At 31.0% G+C, this 15,911-nt stretch overlaps 1 non-coding gene across 1 annotated transcript; it reads left to right on the plus strand.

Annotated features, from left to right (window-relative positions):
• Positions 1–10,242: 10,242 nt before the first annotated feature.
• On the plus strand, positions 10,243–10,334 carry LOC128034382 (small nucleolar RNA R32/R81/Z41). The gene has a single exon (XR_008190507.1). It is a non-coding gene; the product is annotated as a small nucleolar RNA R32/R81/Z41 (small nucleolar RNA).
• The last annotated feature ends 5,577 nt before the right edge of the window (positions 10,335–15,911 follow it).

Raw genomic sequence — 15,911 nt, forward strand, 5'->3', positions numbered from 1 at the left:
TAGTGTTAGTTGGCTGAGTACTGAGGGCCATAGTGGGTCACAGCAGACAGGTGTGATACGCTTAATGGTAAAGCCATGCGGCTGAAGCAGAATACAAAGTAGTGATCCAACCTCTACTTAAACTAAGCAAGATTTAATTCGCCAGAGTGGTGTAGGACCTAATTTAGTTATACCAACGGATGGAAAGTGAACAAGTAATACCAAATTAAAATAACAAAAGAGTCTACCACATACTAACTTGATGCATATACTCACTTAGGTCTTTTAGGAAGGTAAGCCGGAAGGTCGCACTAATGAGGCATGATGGTGAGAGGATGAGAACAACTAGGGCATAAGTAAAAGAGAGGAAAAGAGTTAGCAAATACGGCGAGACGTTAAAAGAAATCATTGAAGGCTGATAGAATTGTAGAAGGGAAATCGCTCAACGATCTATCCACCCATGGATAAGATCAGAAACAAGATTAAGTCCATTACAACGATTTTAATTTATGTCACATCGAATAGAAAGTAGTTTTATTGTTATTGTTTATTATTATCATTTACTTATTTGAACACTAACAAGGTGTGGTATATAGGTAAACAAAGAAACTCACTAAGTTCATTCGAACTTACAGATGGTTTAACCTATGGATGCAGGATACATGGAGCAAGGAACTTGAGGAGGGACCAAGCCAAATAATGCTAAGACAAGGGGCATTGTGGGGAAGTGTCATGCACATAAGACAGGGGTAACCTTTAGAGACTTTGCCAAATGGGGCGATCATGTTGTATTCATTTAGTTTTGTTAGTGTTTGGAGTTCGAACAACAAACTTGTATAAAAGTTAGACTCTATTGCAAGTCATTTTTAATTAGGTAACACTATATGTTTCTAACATATTGATGTCTTACTTTAATAAATAACTCGATTCAATTGTGACATCTCTACTTGGATTCAGTGGTCGGATCGGGTAAGGGTGTTGCACACGTGTAATAAAGGGGGTAGACTCGTAGAATAAGGAAAAAACATGGACAAAAAATACATAAATTTGACTATTATATACATGTATGAGGGTACAATTTCAGATGTTTTATGTTTGTGGAGAGGCATGAGTAAAGTCAGTTTGCAGGGGCAGACATATTAAAGTTATCGATCTCTTAGCCATGAGGAAAGTTGTGGCCTATTGACACATGTTGCATTACTTTCATTCGAGTCCAAGCCTTAAGGGGGAATCGCAAATGTAGTACATGTATAGGTCAATCTATTTTGAAGGAAAAATTGAAGGAATATTTGGTTGTAACAATGCTATTTGGAAGAGGAAATATGGAGAAGGTGGACGAAAGACTCATTGTGGCCAAGCTAATATTAATATTGCTTCATCAACAGCCTGATATATCAAGAAAAGGCAATGCCTACCTCAAATGTCAAATCCCAATTATGTTTACCTTTGATTTGATACAAATTGCCTTGATATTTCTTCAAATACAAAGCGTTGCGATGCCCCTAGTCTTGTTCTCAAGGCTGCTATTAGCACTTCACTTTGACATTCCTTATACCTTTTGGTAGCATTTGTTGCTTTCTCGAACAGGTTTCGGCACATATGGGAAGGGTTTTCTTTTGAATCATTTGTTTATATTATTATAGACTTGAAACTAACCTTACCCTCTTAAGCAATGATGTATCTAGAACATTGGGCTTTTGAAATTCTTATCTTGCTACCAGGATTGAAGCCAAATTTATAAATAACTTTGAGGGGGAATCGTAAATGCAATACGTGTATAGGTCAATCTATTTCGAAGGGTAATTTGAAAGAATATTTGGTTGTAACAATGTTATTTCGTAGTGGAAATAGGGAGAAGGTGGACGAAGAACTCTTTTTAGCTAAGCTAATATTAATATTGCTTCATCAACAGCCTGATATTTCAAGAAAAAGTTGATGCCTACCTCAAGTGTCGAATCCCAGTTATGTTTACCTTTGGTTTGATACAAATAGTCTTGATATTTCTTCAAATACAAAGCGTTGTGATGTCCCTAGTCTTGTTCTCAAAGCTGCCATTGGTACTTCACTTTGACATTGCTTATACCTTTTGGTAGCCTTTGCTGCTTTCTCTAACAAGTTTCGGCACATATATGAATGGTTTTCTTTTAAATCATTTAGTTATATTATTACAGACTTGAAATTAGCCTTACCCTTTTAAGCAATGATGTGTCTAGAATATTGAGCTTTTGAAATTCTTGTTTTGCTGCCAGGATTGATGCCAAAATTATAAATAACTTTGAGGGGGAATCACAAATGCAATACGTGTATAGGTCAATCTTTTTCGAAGGACAATTTGAAGGAATATTTGGTTGTAACAATGTTATTTCGAAGTGAAAATATGGAGAAGGTGGACGAAAGACTCATTGTAACCAAGCTAATATTAATATTTCCCAAGCTAATATTAATATTTCTTCATCAACAGCTTGATATTTCAAGAAAAAGGTCGATGCGTACCTTAAGTGTCAAGTCCCAGTTATGTTTTGGTTTGATACAAATCGTCTTGATATTTCTTCAAATACAAAGTGTTGTGATGCACCTAGTCTTCTTCTCAAGGTTGCCATTGGTACTTTACTTTGACATTGCGTATACCTTTCGGTAGCCTTTGTTGCTTTCTCGAACAAGTTTCGGCACATATGGGAAGGATTTTCTTGAGTCATTTTGTTATATTATTACAGACTTGAAATTAGCCTTACCCTCTTAAGAAATAATGTGTCTAGAATATTGAGCTTTTGAAATTCTTGTCTTGCTACCAGGATTGATGCCAAATTTATAAATAACTACTTCGTTGGTAGCAATGTGTGTAAACACTGAAGCCATTGTTTTCAATTTTGCTCATACCCTTAGTGCTGCAACAAGCACAAGAATGTCAAACAAATTGGGAGCAGAAAAACCAGAGAAAGCTAATAATGTCATGGTTGTGCCACTCAAACTTCTTGTCCTTCTTACTCTTATACCTGTCCTTTCTTTAGTGTTTGCTCATAATACTTGGGCTGGTTTTTTCAGTGACTGTCCTTCAATAATTGAAAACTTTGCTTCAATGACACAATTTCTTGCAATCTCCATAATACTTGAGCTGGTTTGCAAGATCAGATAAATATACTATGTTTGTGGGGTTTCACTTGTTCATATAGTGATGGAAAGTCATGTCACTCTATTTTTCTTGTACATTTCACCCATCCTTGATACAAGCAATCCCTCGTACATTTAGGTTTGGTAAATTACTCGTAATCCCTGTTGCATTTGGTCATTGCTGGTATTACTTAATCAGCTATATGCTAAAAGGCTTTTTACTCTCCAGCAAAATATGTTAGAATTTCACTGCTTGGTATTGTGTCTTTTTGTTTCAGCAACTGATTCCGTCATACACTTACAAAAATCCTTTCAAGTTATGATAAAAAGCAAAGAGGTGAAGATTGACACTATCAGTCAAAGCTCGGCAATGCATACTCAACATGGAAGTATGATCATGGGGCCTTATTCCTAGCAAAACAATGTAAGTACTTAAATTATTTAGGGGCAATCAACTACATGATTAAGGGTATAAAAATGATAAATGAATAAATAAATAAATAATTATGGTGTCATAGAATCACATAGCCATGTTGAAAGAGCCATGAGTATAAAGAGGTGGTGCATGAATAACGAGGTTTGCAACTAGAATTCATAGTGAAGCAAGCGACCATGATTACATTTGTGGCTGAAAGCCTCTTGGACAAAAATATTAGGCCTGAAAAATAAGTTTGGGAAAAAAATTAGTCCTGTTTAAATATGAATTGAGTTCGGGCTTGTACATTCAAGGCTCGATCTGGCCTAGACTATTTTTTAAGTTTATAATACTTTATATTATGTAATTTAGAATATATTGAAAAAATAAACCTATACTAAATATATAATATTACTATAATGTAAACATTAAAATAATGTTAAGATGACTATAAAAATGTATAAAATTATTAAATACTAAAATAATATAATATAAATATTTTTAAAAAATAATATGAGCGAGCCTAAAAAAGGCTTAGGTTAGTCTTTTATAAATATGGCCGGGTCGAGCTTGGGCAAGCATAAAGTATGTTAATATCATGCTTAAGTCTAACCCGACCCGACCCATAAGCACCTCTAACCATCATATTTTGATTTCTTACAAGCTATTTGAGCATAATATATATAATACTAGTTTGTGTACTCTGGCGATGCACGAGTTAATTTTATATTTTAATTCAATATATAAAATTGTCTCATATGAATATTAATGTAATTTTATCGATAATACATATAATATGATAAATATATTAAATCATAATAGTTTTAAAAAATAAAAATATTTAAAATATACAAAATTTATTAACATATGTGCAATCCAACCAAATCAATTATTGAATCATTTTCATTTGTCGATGTATTTGAATAAGTGAAGAAATTATATATATACAATAATCAACTAAATTTAAATTTATAGTAAATAGTAATAAATTTAAATACTACTATTTAAAATAATTTTATACAATAATTGTGGGTATAGATTTTTTGTCTTTTTTATAAATTAATAAATTTATATATCTAGTTATTTTAAATTTAATTTAAATTTAAAATTTATGATCATTTTAAAAGGGTAAGCAACCAAAATAGTCACTTTTGTTTCCCTCAAGTTACATTTTAGTCAATTATGTTTTAATTGTTACGTTTTAGTCACTTATGTTATCGTACTATAATATTTTAGTCTTTGAGTGTTAACTATCATTAACAATGTAAAGACAAGTGACGTGGCACATTAAATCATCATTTCAAATGAAGCTTTTAGGTTAAATTATACAATTGGTCCCTATATTTTTTTCTTTTGAGCAATTTAATTTTTTTACGTTAAAAGATATGGAAAAGGGAAGAAAATAGAAGGAGAAGCATAAGAGAATGGAAAATAAAGAAAGAAAAAAGAAAGTTAAAAGAACATAAAAGAAAAAAATTTGCTCAAAATGAAACAAATATGAGGGTCAATTGTAAAATTTAACATAAATTTTTTATTTGAAATGATGATTTAATGTGTCACGTCAGTTTATCGTTACACCGTTAATGACAATAATAGCTCAGTGACTAAAATGTTACAACACACGTAAGTGACTAAAACGTAACATTTCAAACATAAATGACTAAAATATAACCTGAGAGAAACAAAAGTGACTATTTTAGTAGTTTACCCTTTTAAAATTATTGTAATAATTAAAATAAAACTTTAAACAAAATTTAAATTTAAATAATAATTATAATTATAATTTTTAAAATCTAGCGGTAAGAAATTTAAATATTAACAAAATAATATTTATCTTTATGATAAATATTAAGTTTATATTAATATTAATATAGTTATCACTTATATATTAAAATAAATAATATTTAGCTTTATTTTGATTAAATATTATTTATTTTTACATTATAATTTTTATTTTTTTTATTTGAATAAATGATCTGACATGTTTTTATTACTTTCCCAAAGCAATTGAAAATAAACAGTCAAAACGAAAAAGTGTCTCTATCACATCCACACATAAAATTAGAGGTAAGTGTTCGATTGAATCGAATCGAAAAAAAAAATTCGAGTTAATCGAGTTGAGAATCATATTTTTATCATCCTAATTTGATTTGAAATTTTCTTGAATCAAGTCGAGTGATATGAAATTCGAATTGAATATATTTGTTAGAGTTAAATTTTAAAAAATAATTTTGGGTCCTTGTAACCACTGTCACCCACCGTAATAAAATTTGTCCACCATAATTAAATTTGTCCACCGAAATCAAATTTTTTATTAACTTTCATCACCTCATAATTTATTTATTAATCTTTTATATACGGGTTAGCTTCTTTGCTTGCTTAGTTGTTTCAATTATCTTCAAATTCTTGTCACTATGTATTTTAGAATTAAAAATATATTAAATGTAAAATTGTGATTTTTAATAAAAGTTATTTTAAAGATAAAATGTGAAATTGATACCAATATAAAATTTTAACACAAATATTTTATGGCATCATTAATAATTCAATTTTAATATAAATATTCAATATGACTAAACAATTCAATAATATAAATAACATAAAATGTGAAATTTAATTTAATAATATAAATAGTAGATATAAATAAAATTATTACTATTTATGTTTAGGATTTTTTGAATAATTTTGATTTTTTATTTTGGAGTAAAGGGTGAGAAGTAAAAGTTTAGAGAAAAAATAAAAAGTTTTGGGAAATAAAAGTTTGAGGGAAAGTAAATAGGGGAGTAAAATTTTGGAGGGAAAATATTAAAAAAATGGGGGTGAGATGGGGGATGGGATGGAAAGGGAGTAAAAGTTTTAGGGAGAAAGTGGGAGGGAGTAAAAATTTTAGGGGAAAATAAAAAGTTTTGAGGGTTTTTGGAAGTAAAATTTTGAGGAAAAATAAATAGGAGATTAAAATTTTGGTGGGCAATGGATTTTGGGTAGATGGGGGTAGGGGTGATCAAAACTCGATTCGACTCGAAAAAATCGAAAAAAAGTCGAATTTCGAGTTAAACGAATCAAGTTAATCGAGTTATTCAAATCAATTCGAATTTTTTTCGAATTTCGAGTTCAAATCGAGTTGAGTTTTCGAATTCGAATAATTTGAATATCAAACTATAATATTTTACATTTTTACCCTAAACTCTCAAACTTTTTTACTCTTCCATTTATTTTTTCTCAAAATTTTACTCTCAAAAACCCTCAAAATCTTTTATTTTCCCCCAAAATTTTTACTCTCTCCCACTTTTCCCCTAAAACTTTTATTCTCTTCACATCCCACCTCCCATCTACCCCAAACCCTCCCCCCTCCAATTTTTTTTTAATATTTTCCCTCCAAAATTTTACTCCCCTATTTACTTTCCCTCAAACTTTTATTCCCCAAAACTTTTTATTTTCCCCCTAAACTTTTACTTCTCACCCTTTACTCTCAAATAAAAAATCAAAATTATCCAAAAAAATTTACTAAACATAAATAGTAATAATTTTATTTATATATACTATTTATATTATTAAATTAAATTTCACATTTTATATTATTTATATTATTGAATTATTTAGTCATATTGAATATTTATATTAAAATTGAATTCTTAATTATGCCATAAAATATTCGTGTTAAAATTTTATATTGGTATCAATTTCACATTTTATTTTTAAAATAACTTTTATTAAAAATCATATTTTATATTTAATATATTTTTTAATTCCAAAATACATAATGACAAGAATCTGATGATAATTGAATGCAAACAAATAAGCTAACCAGTATATAAAAAATTAATAAATAAATTATGAGGTGATGAAAGTTAATAAAAAATTTGATTAAGGTGGGCAAATTTTATTACGATAGGTGACAGTGGTTACAAGGACCTAAATTATTTTTTAAAATTTAACTCGAACAAATATATTCGATTCGATTCGAATTCCATCTCACTCGACTCGATTCGAAAAAACTTCAAATAAAGTTAGGATGATAAAATGAGATTCGAAAACTCGATTAACTCGAAAATTTTCGATTCGATTCGATTCGATTCGATTCGATGAATGCTCACCCCTTGATGGGGGAGTTGGGATGAGAGGGAAGTAAAAGTTTTGGGAGCGAAGTGGGAATGAGTAAAAGTTTTGAGAGAAAAATAAAAAGGTTTTAGAGTTTGAGGTAAAAATATAAAATATTATAGTTGGATATTCAATTTATTCGAATTATTCGAATTATTCGAATTCGAAAACTCAACTCGATTCAAACTCGAAATTCGAAAAAGAAATTCGAGTTAACTCGAATAACTCGATTTGTTTAACTCGAAATTTAATTTTAATTTTTATTTTTTTGAGTCAAATCGAATTTTGCTCACCCTAAATAGAACCAAGAAAGAATCACCTTCTTCCCTCGCAACTCCCACGCATACCAGGCAAACCCTTCATTTCTTACCATAGTTTCGATGATAAGCTCAGAATTGGAGCGGTTCAAACAAAAGTTAGTTATCCTTTTCTGTTTCTAGCACTCTTACCAGTACCTCCTGGTCCGTTAAGTGGTTCTGCACAAATGTGGACATTAAACTATATTTTAAAATATAAACAATTAAATAGATATTATCTGCATTTATATATTTTTTATTGATTAAAATGATTAAATTTATGTGCATATATACTAATCAATATTTGATATTATACATGCTATAAGTGTTCATGGGTCGGGTTGGATTCGAGCTTGGCCTAAATATGATATTAACATACTTTATATTTGCCTAAGTCTAACTCAGCTTGAAATTTGGGCTTAAAACTCTGCCCAAACCTATCCATATTTGTAAAAGATTAACCCAAATTCATTTTAGGCCAGTCCATATTATTTTTAAATTTTTTTAAAAAAATATTTTTATTATTTTTATTTTAATATTTAATAATTTTATACTTTTTTATTTATTGAAATTTTTATATGGTCATCGTAACATTTTTTTAATGTTTATATTAGAGCAGTATTATATATTTAGTATAAATTTATTTTCTAATGTGTTTTAAATTACATAATATATAAAAATAACATAACTTAAAATATTATAAACTTAAAATGGGTTGGGCTTGGGCCTTGGATGTTCAAGCTCAGGCCCTATCCATATTTTAAATGGGCATAATTTTTTCCTCGAGCTCATTTTTTGAGCCTAATGTTTTAGCCCAAACTCTCCTGAATTTCGAACAAACCTGGACGAATAATCCAACTTATGAACAGGTCTAATACAGACATTTAGGGTATATTATTGCAAAGTTATACACAAATACACAAATAACTATTTATACATACTATATTTTTGATTTTATATTCAATATAAATAATACTTGGAAATATATATGGATAAATATACATAATAATATCTAACAAAAATATTTTGTGCACATATTTATACACATATATATTAATATAAATAATACCAAAAAATATTGTGTTAATTTAATTATTTATTGAATTAGTAAAATATCACAAAATTGTACTGGAACCAAACATCAATAAAATATATGCAATTTTATTATAATATGGTAATAAAATTATATTATTTATTAAATATTTTATAGAGTTGATATAATTCTCAATTGAATTAATAATTTAATTATGAAAATTACAGAAATATTTTCCGCAATTAAAATAAATTATTCTTCATGAAGGCAACGATTCCTTTGGCAATTATGTAAAATATATGAAAATTTGAGACATAATACGAAATAAAAGTCATTTCTCTAAATTGAATAATTATGACAACCTAATATATATATATATATATATATATATATATATATATTACAATATGAAAGTAATATACACATGCACAATGTGTCGAAATATACATATAATCAATTTAGCCAAAATAATATATATTTTAAGAAAATATGGACACAATAAAGTTATGCTAAATACAACTCAAAATTTACGAATGCATCTCCTATATATAATTAGTAATTAAGGGCAAATGGAAAATTGTGTTTTAATTTTCTCATAAATGATGAAATCAAAATTTTATATAAGATAAAATTACAATTCACCAGATTTTTATTTAATTCTTTTTAGGAGATTTTTATTTAATTATTTAAAATAATGAAATCATAAATTAATATATGATATAATTATATTTTGATCACTCAAATTTTATGAATTTACTTTGCTAGTAATGCTTAAAAGATATATGAGCTTTTAACTCGATTAGCATGTTTATTGTTGTCAATATAGAAAATATGAATTTGAGTGTTTTAAAGCGTATTATCCTCTTATTTATGAAATTATGTGTACTTTTAAATATTGTGTCAAAAAATTACATGAGCTTACATTACTTACAAGTAAAATAATAATACAAACATTTAATATATATATATTTCTTAATTATTTTCCTAAAAACTATAATTACTTTCTTTTTTTTTTTCAAATCGTTAACGACCGACTGATCTGGTTCCATGTTCAATTAAGCTTGCATTGGGATAGCTTGTACGTAATCCTATCACTATAACCAAACAGTCGGACCTTAAAGCGGCGCCGTTCCACTCTAGGGCTTCAATCTATCTGTCTATTAAAGCCAAACCTGGCCGCATTCCTTTTCCATTCTATCAATCTTGCTTGCTTAGGGTTTTCATTCTCAGATTTGCTTTAATTTTCCTTTTCCGTTTGAAAACATGATTTCGAAGCGCTTTCCATTTTTTTACTGTCTTTCGTCTTGATTTGATGATGAAGATGATGAAAGAAATGGACGGGTGATGATCTACTTTATTCATATGATCAAATAAACCTCTTCGCTACGTTCTTTCTGATTCAAATGTTCTCTCTAATTCTTTCTGGATATTCTTTTTTTTTTTTATCTTAATTTCCTAGTTGAAATTTTTTCCTTCTTTTCGTTATTCATTTGAACTTTTTTTCATTTTCAGTTTTTGAAAATATATGATGCATTTATGTAGTATGTTTTCTGAACTTAAATATTTTTTTTAAAAATTTCAGAATAATGTACAGAAATTCGCGATAAATTCATCATAATACAAACTTTGGCTTAAAGTGAATAAATAGAAGTCAATAATCGAATTAGTCAGTCAATTTGGCGAGTCGTAACTGAGTTGATTGATCATCCGTCCATCAGCACGTAATTGGCGAGTGATAAGTGATGGCAATGGTCTTCTTTCATAACTTCTTCTCAACACGGTTTTAAGGCTCCATGAATAGAAGAAAATTATGTTAAATTTGAAACAAACCTGCAGTCGAGTAGTTCGAGGGCTGTTACATCTTCTTAAATCATGCTCCCTTTTTCTCCGCAAGTGATAGATATTCATTATAGCTTATATTCTGCTCATTTATTGCAAAAACGAGAAGGAATCAGTCAATATATCATCATTAAAATGTAATCAAAATTACAAGCATTAGGAGGCTTGTTTGGTTTAAACCTTAATTTCATGTCATAGAAATTGAGTTAAAAATAATGTTTCTTTTACATCTATGATTCTTTTTTGTAATTTGTCAAATTTTAAGGGATGAAAAGAAAAAATGTTTTAAGACAGATAACTTGGGTTAAACTTATTGTAGAAAACGTGGAAAATATGAAAATGATTTTCTTTATTATTTACAGAATAGGAAAAATGCTTATATACATGAAGTAAACAGCTAACTAAGCTAACAGAAAATTACAGCTAGATAACAGCTAGATTAACTAACAAACTTATAACTTAATTAGCTAATACGCCCCCTCAAGCTGGAGAGTGGATATTCTTCGTTCCCAGCTTGACCAAATTTGCCTCAAAAGGAACTGCAGCAAGGGCCTTGGTAAAGATATCTGCAAGTTGATCTTTGGATGAACAAGGAAGCAATTTGATAACACCCTGAGTAGTCTTTTCTCTAATGAGATGACAATCTATCTCTATATGTTTTGTCCTCTCATGAAAAATAAGATTCGCAGCCAATTGTAAAGCAGAAGCATTATCACAATACAATGAAGTTGGATGAGAAACAGGCTGATGAAGGTCAGTCAGCAAAAAATGTAGCCACTGGATTTCACATGTTGTGGATGCAAGTGCTCTATACTCCGCTTCTGTGGAAGAACGAGAAACATTAGTTTGTTTCTTTGCCTTCCAGCTAATCAATGAGTCACCATAGAACATACAATATCCAGTGATTGACCGTCGCGTATCCGGACAACCCGCCCAATCTGAATCACTAAAGGCTTTAAGAACTGGTTGAATGGTTGAACTAGAAAAGAACAAACCAGATCCAGGAGATCCTTTCAAATATCGAAGCACTCTGTGAGGTGCCTGCAAGTGTGAGAGTGTAGGTTTATCCAAATGCTGACTCAGTTGTTGTACTGCAAATAATATATCAGGTCGAGAAGACTGCAAATAAATCATCCAGCCAACAAGTTGTCTATATGCAGTAACATCAGAAAAATATTCATGAGAAACATCCTTTGACAGTTTGGTTGCAATAGGTGTTTTAGCAGGTTTGCACTCTAAGAAACCAAAATCAGAAAGAATGTCCAAGACATATTTTCTTTGGGACAAATGAATACCAGATGAACTTCGAGCTACCTCTAACCCCAAAAAAAACTTTAAATCTCCAAGATCTTTGATCCGAAATGAGGTATCCAAGAAGGCTTTGACTTTGTTAATCTCATCCATGTTGTCACCAGTTAGAATCACGTCATCAACATAGATTAACAAAGCAGTAAATGAAGTAGCTTCCTTTTTCACAAACAAGGAATAATCAGCCATGGATTGCACATATCCAATAGATAACAAAGCTGATGTAAGCTTTGAAAACCATTGCCTACTAGCCTGTTTAAGTCCATAAAGTGACTTTTGAAGTTTGCAAACCTTATTCATACCCAAATCAAATCCAGGAGGAGGCAACATATAAACTTCCTCATCAAGGTCTCTATGTAAGAAGGCATTATTAACATCTAACTGCTGGAGAAACCATTTCTTTGAAGAAGCCATAGCCAGTAACAATCTGACAGTTGTAATCTTTGCTACAGGAGAAAAAGTGTCAAAGTAGTCAATACCTTCAGTTTGCGTGTAACCCTTAGCAACCAAACGAACCTTATATCGCTCAATAGAACCATCTGCTTTGTGCTTAATACGGTACACCCATTTGCAACCAATGGCTTGTTTCCCAGGTGGTAAATCAACAAGAACCCAAGTGTTATTTTGTTCAAGAGCTAAAAATTCAGCCTGCATTGCTTCTCTCCATTGGGACTGTTTGTTGGCTTGATTAAAAGTTTGAGGTTCAATGGCTGCAGTGATGGCTAAGGTAAAATGTAAATGAGAAGTGGAGAGGTTGGCATAGGTAAGATAATTAGTTAATGGATAAAGAGTGGAGTGAGGTTGGCTTGGTGGACATAAATGGCATTGATAGTCCTGGAGGTAAGATGGTGGTTTTCGAGTGCGAGATGGCCGAGAGGATTGAGTTGAAAAGTCAGATTGAGGTGAGGGAATAGGTTCAGGAGATGGTATATCAGTATCATAAGACAGTGAAGGATCAAAAGTAATATGTGGGATAGTGTCAAAGGAAGGTGTGACAGTTGGAAAGGTGGTTTCATGAAACATGACATTTTGAGAGATGAAAATGTTATGAGAAGCATGATCAAACAAAATATAGCCTTTGAAATTAGGTGGGTAACTAAGGAAAATACATTCTCTGGCACGAGGATCAAATTTATGTCTATTGGATTGTAAGGTGGTGGCAAAGCTTAGGCAACCAAAAACTTTTAAGGCTTGATAATCTGGTGGAGTGGAATTTAGTTTTTCAAAAGGGGTAAGATTGTTTAATAATGGTGTTGGTGTACGATTAATAAGAAATACAGCGTGTAAAATGGCATGACCCCAGAAAGTCTTTTGGTGAGCCAAATGGCAAGTTTTACAAGGAGAATCACTCGAAAAAGACAAGTTGGGAATAGATGATGACAGCAACTTGAGCCTTGAATTTGAAAGATGGCCAAGTCGATGATGCCACAACGTGGATGATGAAGAAACTTGTAATGCAGTAGGGGTTGACACTGAAAAATAAGCAACAGGGCAGTCCAACAAATAAAGACCAGACATCACTCTAGCTGTACCAATCATCTTCATAGAGGGGAGAGCCTATATTTCACAAGAAGATTTGTGAAACACAAAAGAACAAGATAAGGTGGATGTAAGTTTAGTGACAGATAACAGGTTAAAGGCAAATTCAGGAATGTATAGAACATTGGTAAGGTAAAGATGTGCAGAAAATATAACAGTGCCAGAGAAACGAGCAGTGACTTTAGTACCATTAGGTAATGTAATATAGATAGGTTTTATTTTAGTGTAGGATGCAAAAGAGGTTAATGTGTGTGTGATATGGTCAGTAGCATCAGTATCAACTATCCAATAGGGTGAATGAAAAGATATAGGTGTAGAAAATATACCTTCAGTAGAAGCAAGGGTGAGAGATGGAGTAGCCAGGACTTGGTTGGTGAGGTGTGGTGTAGGTTGTGAGTGAGTGGGATTGGTTGATTGGTTCGAAGAAGAAGGAAGCAATGCCAACAGCTGAGTTATCTACTCCTGAGTCAAAGTAACACCAGAACCTTGTGATGTAACAGACTGAGAGTATCCAGTAAAAGAATCAACCGTGTCTGCATCAATTTCCTCAAACTCATTATGAACACGAGAGGTTGAATTACGAGACTTATAGCCAGGTGGAAATCCATTCTTATGATAACAAGTATCTACTGTGTGCCGTAAACCACCACAAAAGGTACATTTCCAAGTATCAATCTTGGAATCAGAAGATCGAGAAGAAACCTGAGAAGAAGCCTGAGATGGCCTCTTGGAAGGTTGACGAACAGCATTGCTCGCAAAAACAGTAGAAGAGGGAGCAAGAAGCTGTCGCTCTTGTTGAATCACCATAGAAAAACTTTATTGATGGTCGGAAGAGGATCCAGAAGCATAATTTGAGATCGAATAGAAGCATATCGCTCATTCAATCCTTTGAGAAAACGAATGACATAGTCATTATTATGATACTTTCGAATGGTGGTAAAAGCACCACACGAGCACTGAACACGGCACAAACACGATGGAAGTGGACGGAAATTTAACAACTCGTCCCAAAGAACCTTCAACTCAGTGAAGTAATCAGTCACAGAGCGTTCTTCCTGTTTGAAAACAGAAATTTCATCTTGAAGATCAGATATACGGAAGACATCACCCTGCGAAAACCTCTCATGAAGATCGCGCCAAATCTCATGCGCAGTATCAATCCAAAGAATACTGTTAACAATGGATTGTGAAATAGAATGATGCAGCCATGAAATCACCATGTTGTTACACCGCTCCCACGCCGGATAGATCGAATTTGTGGTCGCCGGAGGAAGAATAGAACCATCAACAAACTTCAATTTGTTTTTAGAAAGAAGAGCCATTCGCATCGCTCTCGACCAAGAATTGTAATTAAGGCTGGTTAATGTTGAAGTAACAAGAACAAGCGATGGATTTTCATTTGGATGAAGAAAATACGGACTGGAAGGAAGCGATAGATCGGAAGTTGCCATTGAAAGAGCAAATCAAGAAAAACAGAGTGTTTGGCGGAAAAGAAAAATGAAAGAAAGAAAGAATTTTACATCTGATACCATGTAGAAAACGTGGAAAATATGAAAATGATTTTCCTTATTATTTACAGAATAGGAAAAATGTTTATATACATGAAGTAAACAGCTAACTAAGCTAACAGAAAATTACAGCTAGATTAACTAACAAACTTATAACTTAATTAGCTCATACTTATAATAATTATGAATTTTAGATTCAATGCCCAATACTATTAGGATGGTTACCAACCTCCTAAATTTTTAATAACTTATTAACCTCTCAGTTAATCAATACTAAAATGTTCATTTAAACCTTTAATATATAAATTTGGAGAATTGACATGTGAAAACTAGTGATCTAAGTAATCTTACAATTCCATGCGATGAAAATCTACCTTTTCGGTTTAAAATATGTTTCCTTTATTCATCATGCAATTTTATGCTAAACATTATTCTTTTAAAAGTAAATTATGAAAAAGAAAAAATAAATTTTATTTTATTTTTAATACATTTACAATTAACTCATACACATTGACAAAATCAATCACTACAAACTCTACAAACAAGGTTGTCCATGTGATTTTACCCTACTATGTGGATCTTTAGGATGAACCCTCAAATCACTAGGTAAAAAGTTAGATAAATTATCTTTTAATAAATATTTAAAATTACAATAAATTTTTAACTAAATGTTTTAATTTAAAAACACATTAAGGAAAAACATAAAAAATGGGCGTTTTAGGTAACTTTTTGTTGATGGTAATTTTATTTTAATATACTTTTTAGTATGATTAATAAGAAAATACTTT

Source organism: Gossypium raimondii, chromosome 10, assembly GCF_025698545.1.
Source record: "Gossypium raimondii isolate GPD5lz chromosome 10, ASM2569854v1, whole genome shotgun sequence".
NCBI classification, from domain to species: Eukaryota; Viridiplantae; Streptophyta; class Magnoliopsida; order Malvales; family Malvaceae; genus Gossypium; species Gossypium raimondii.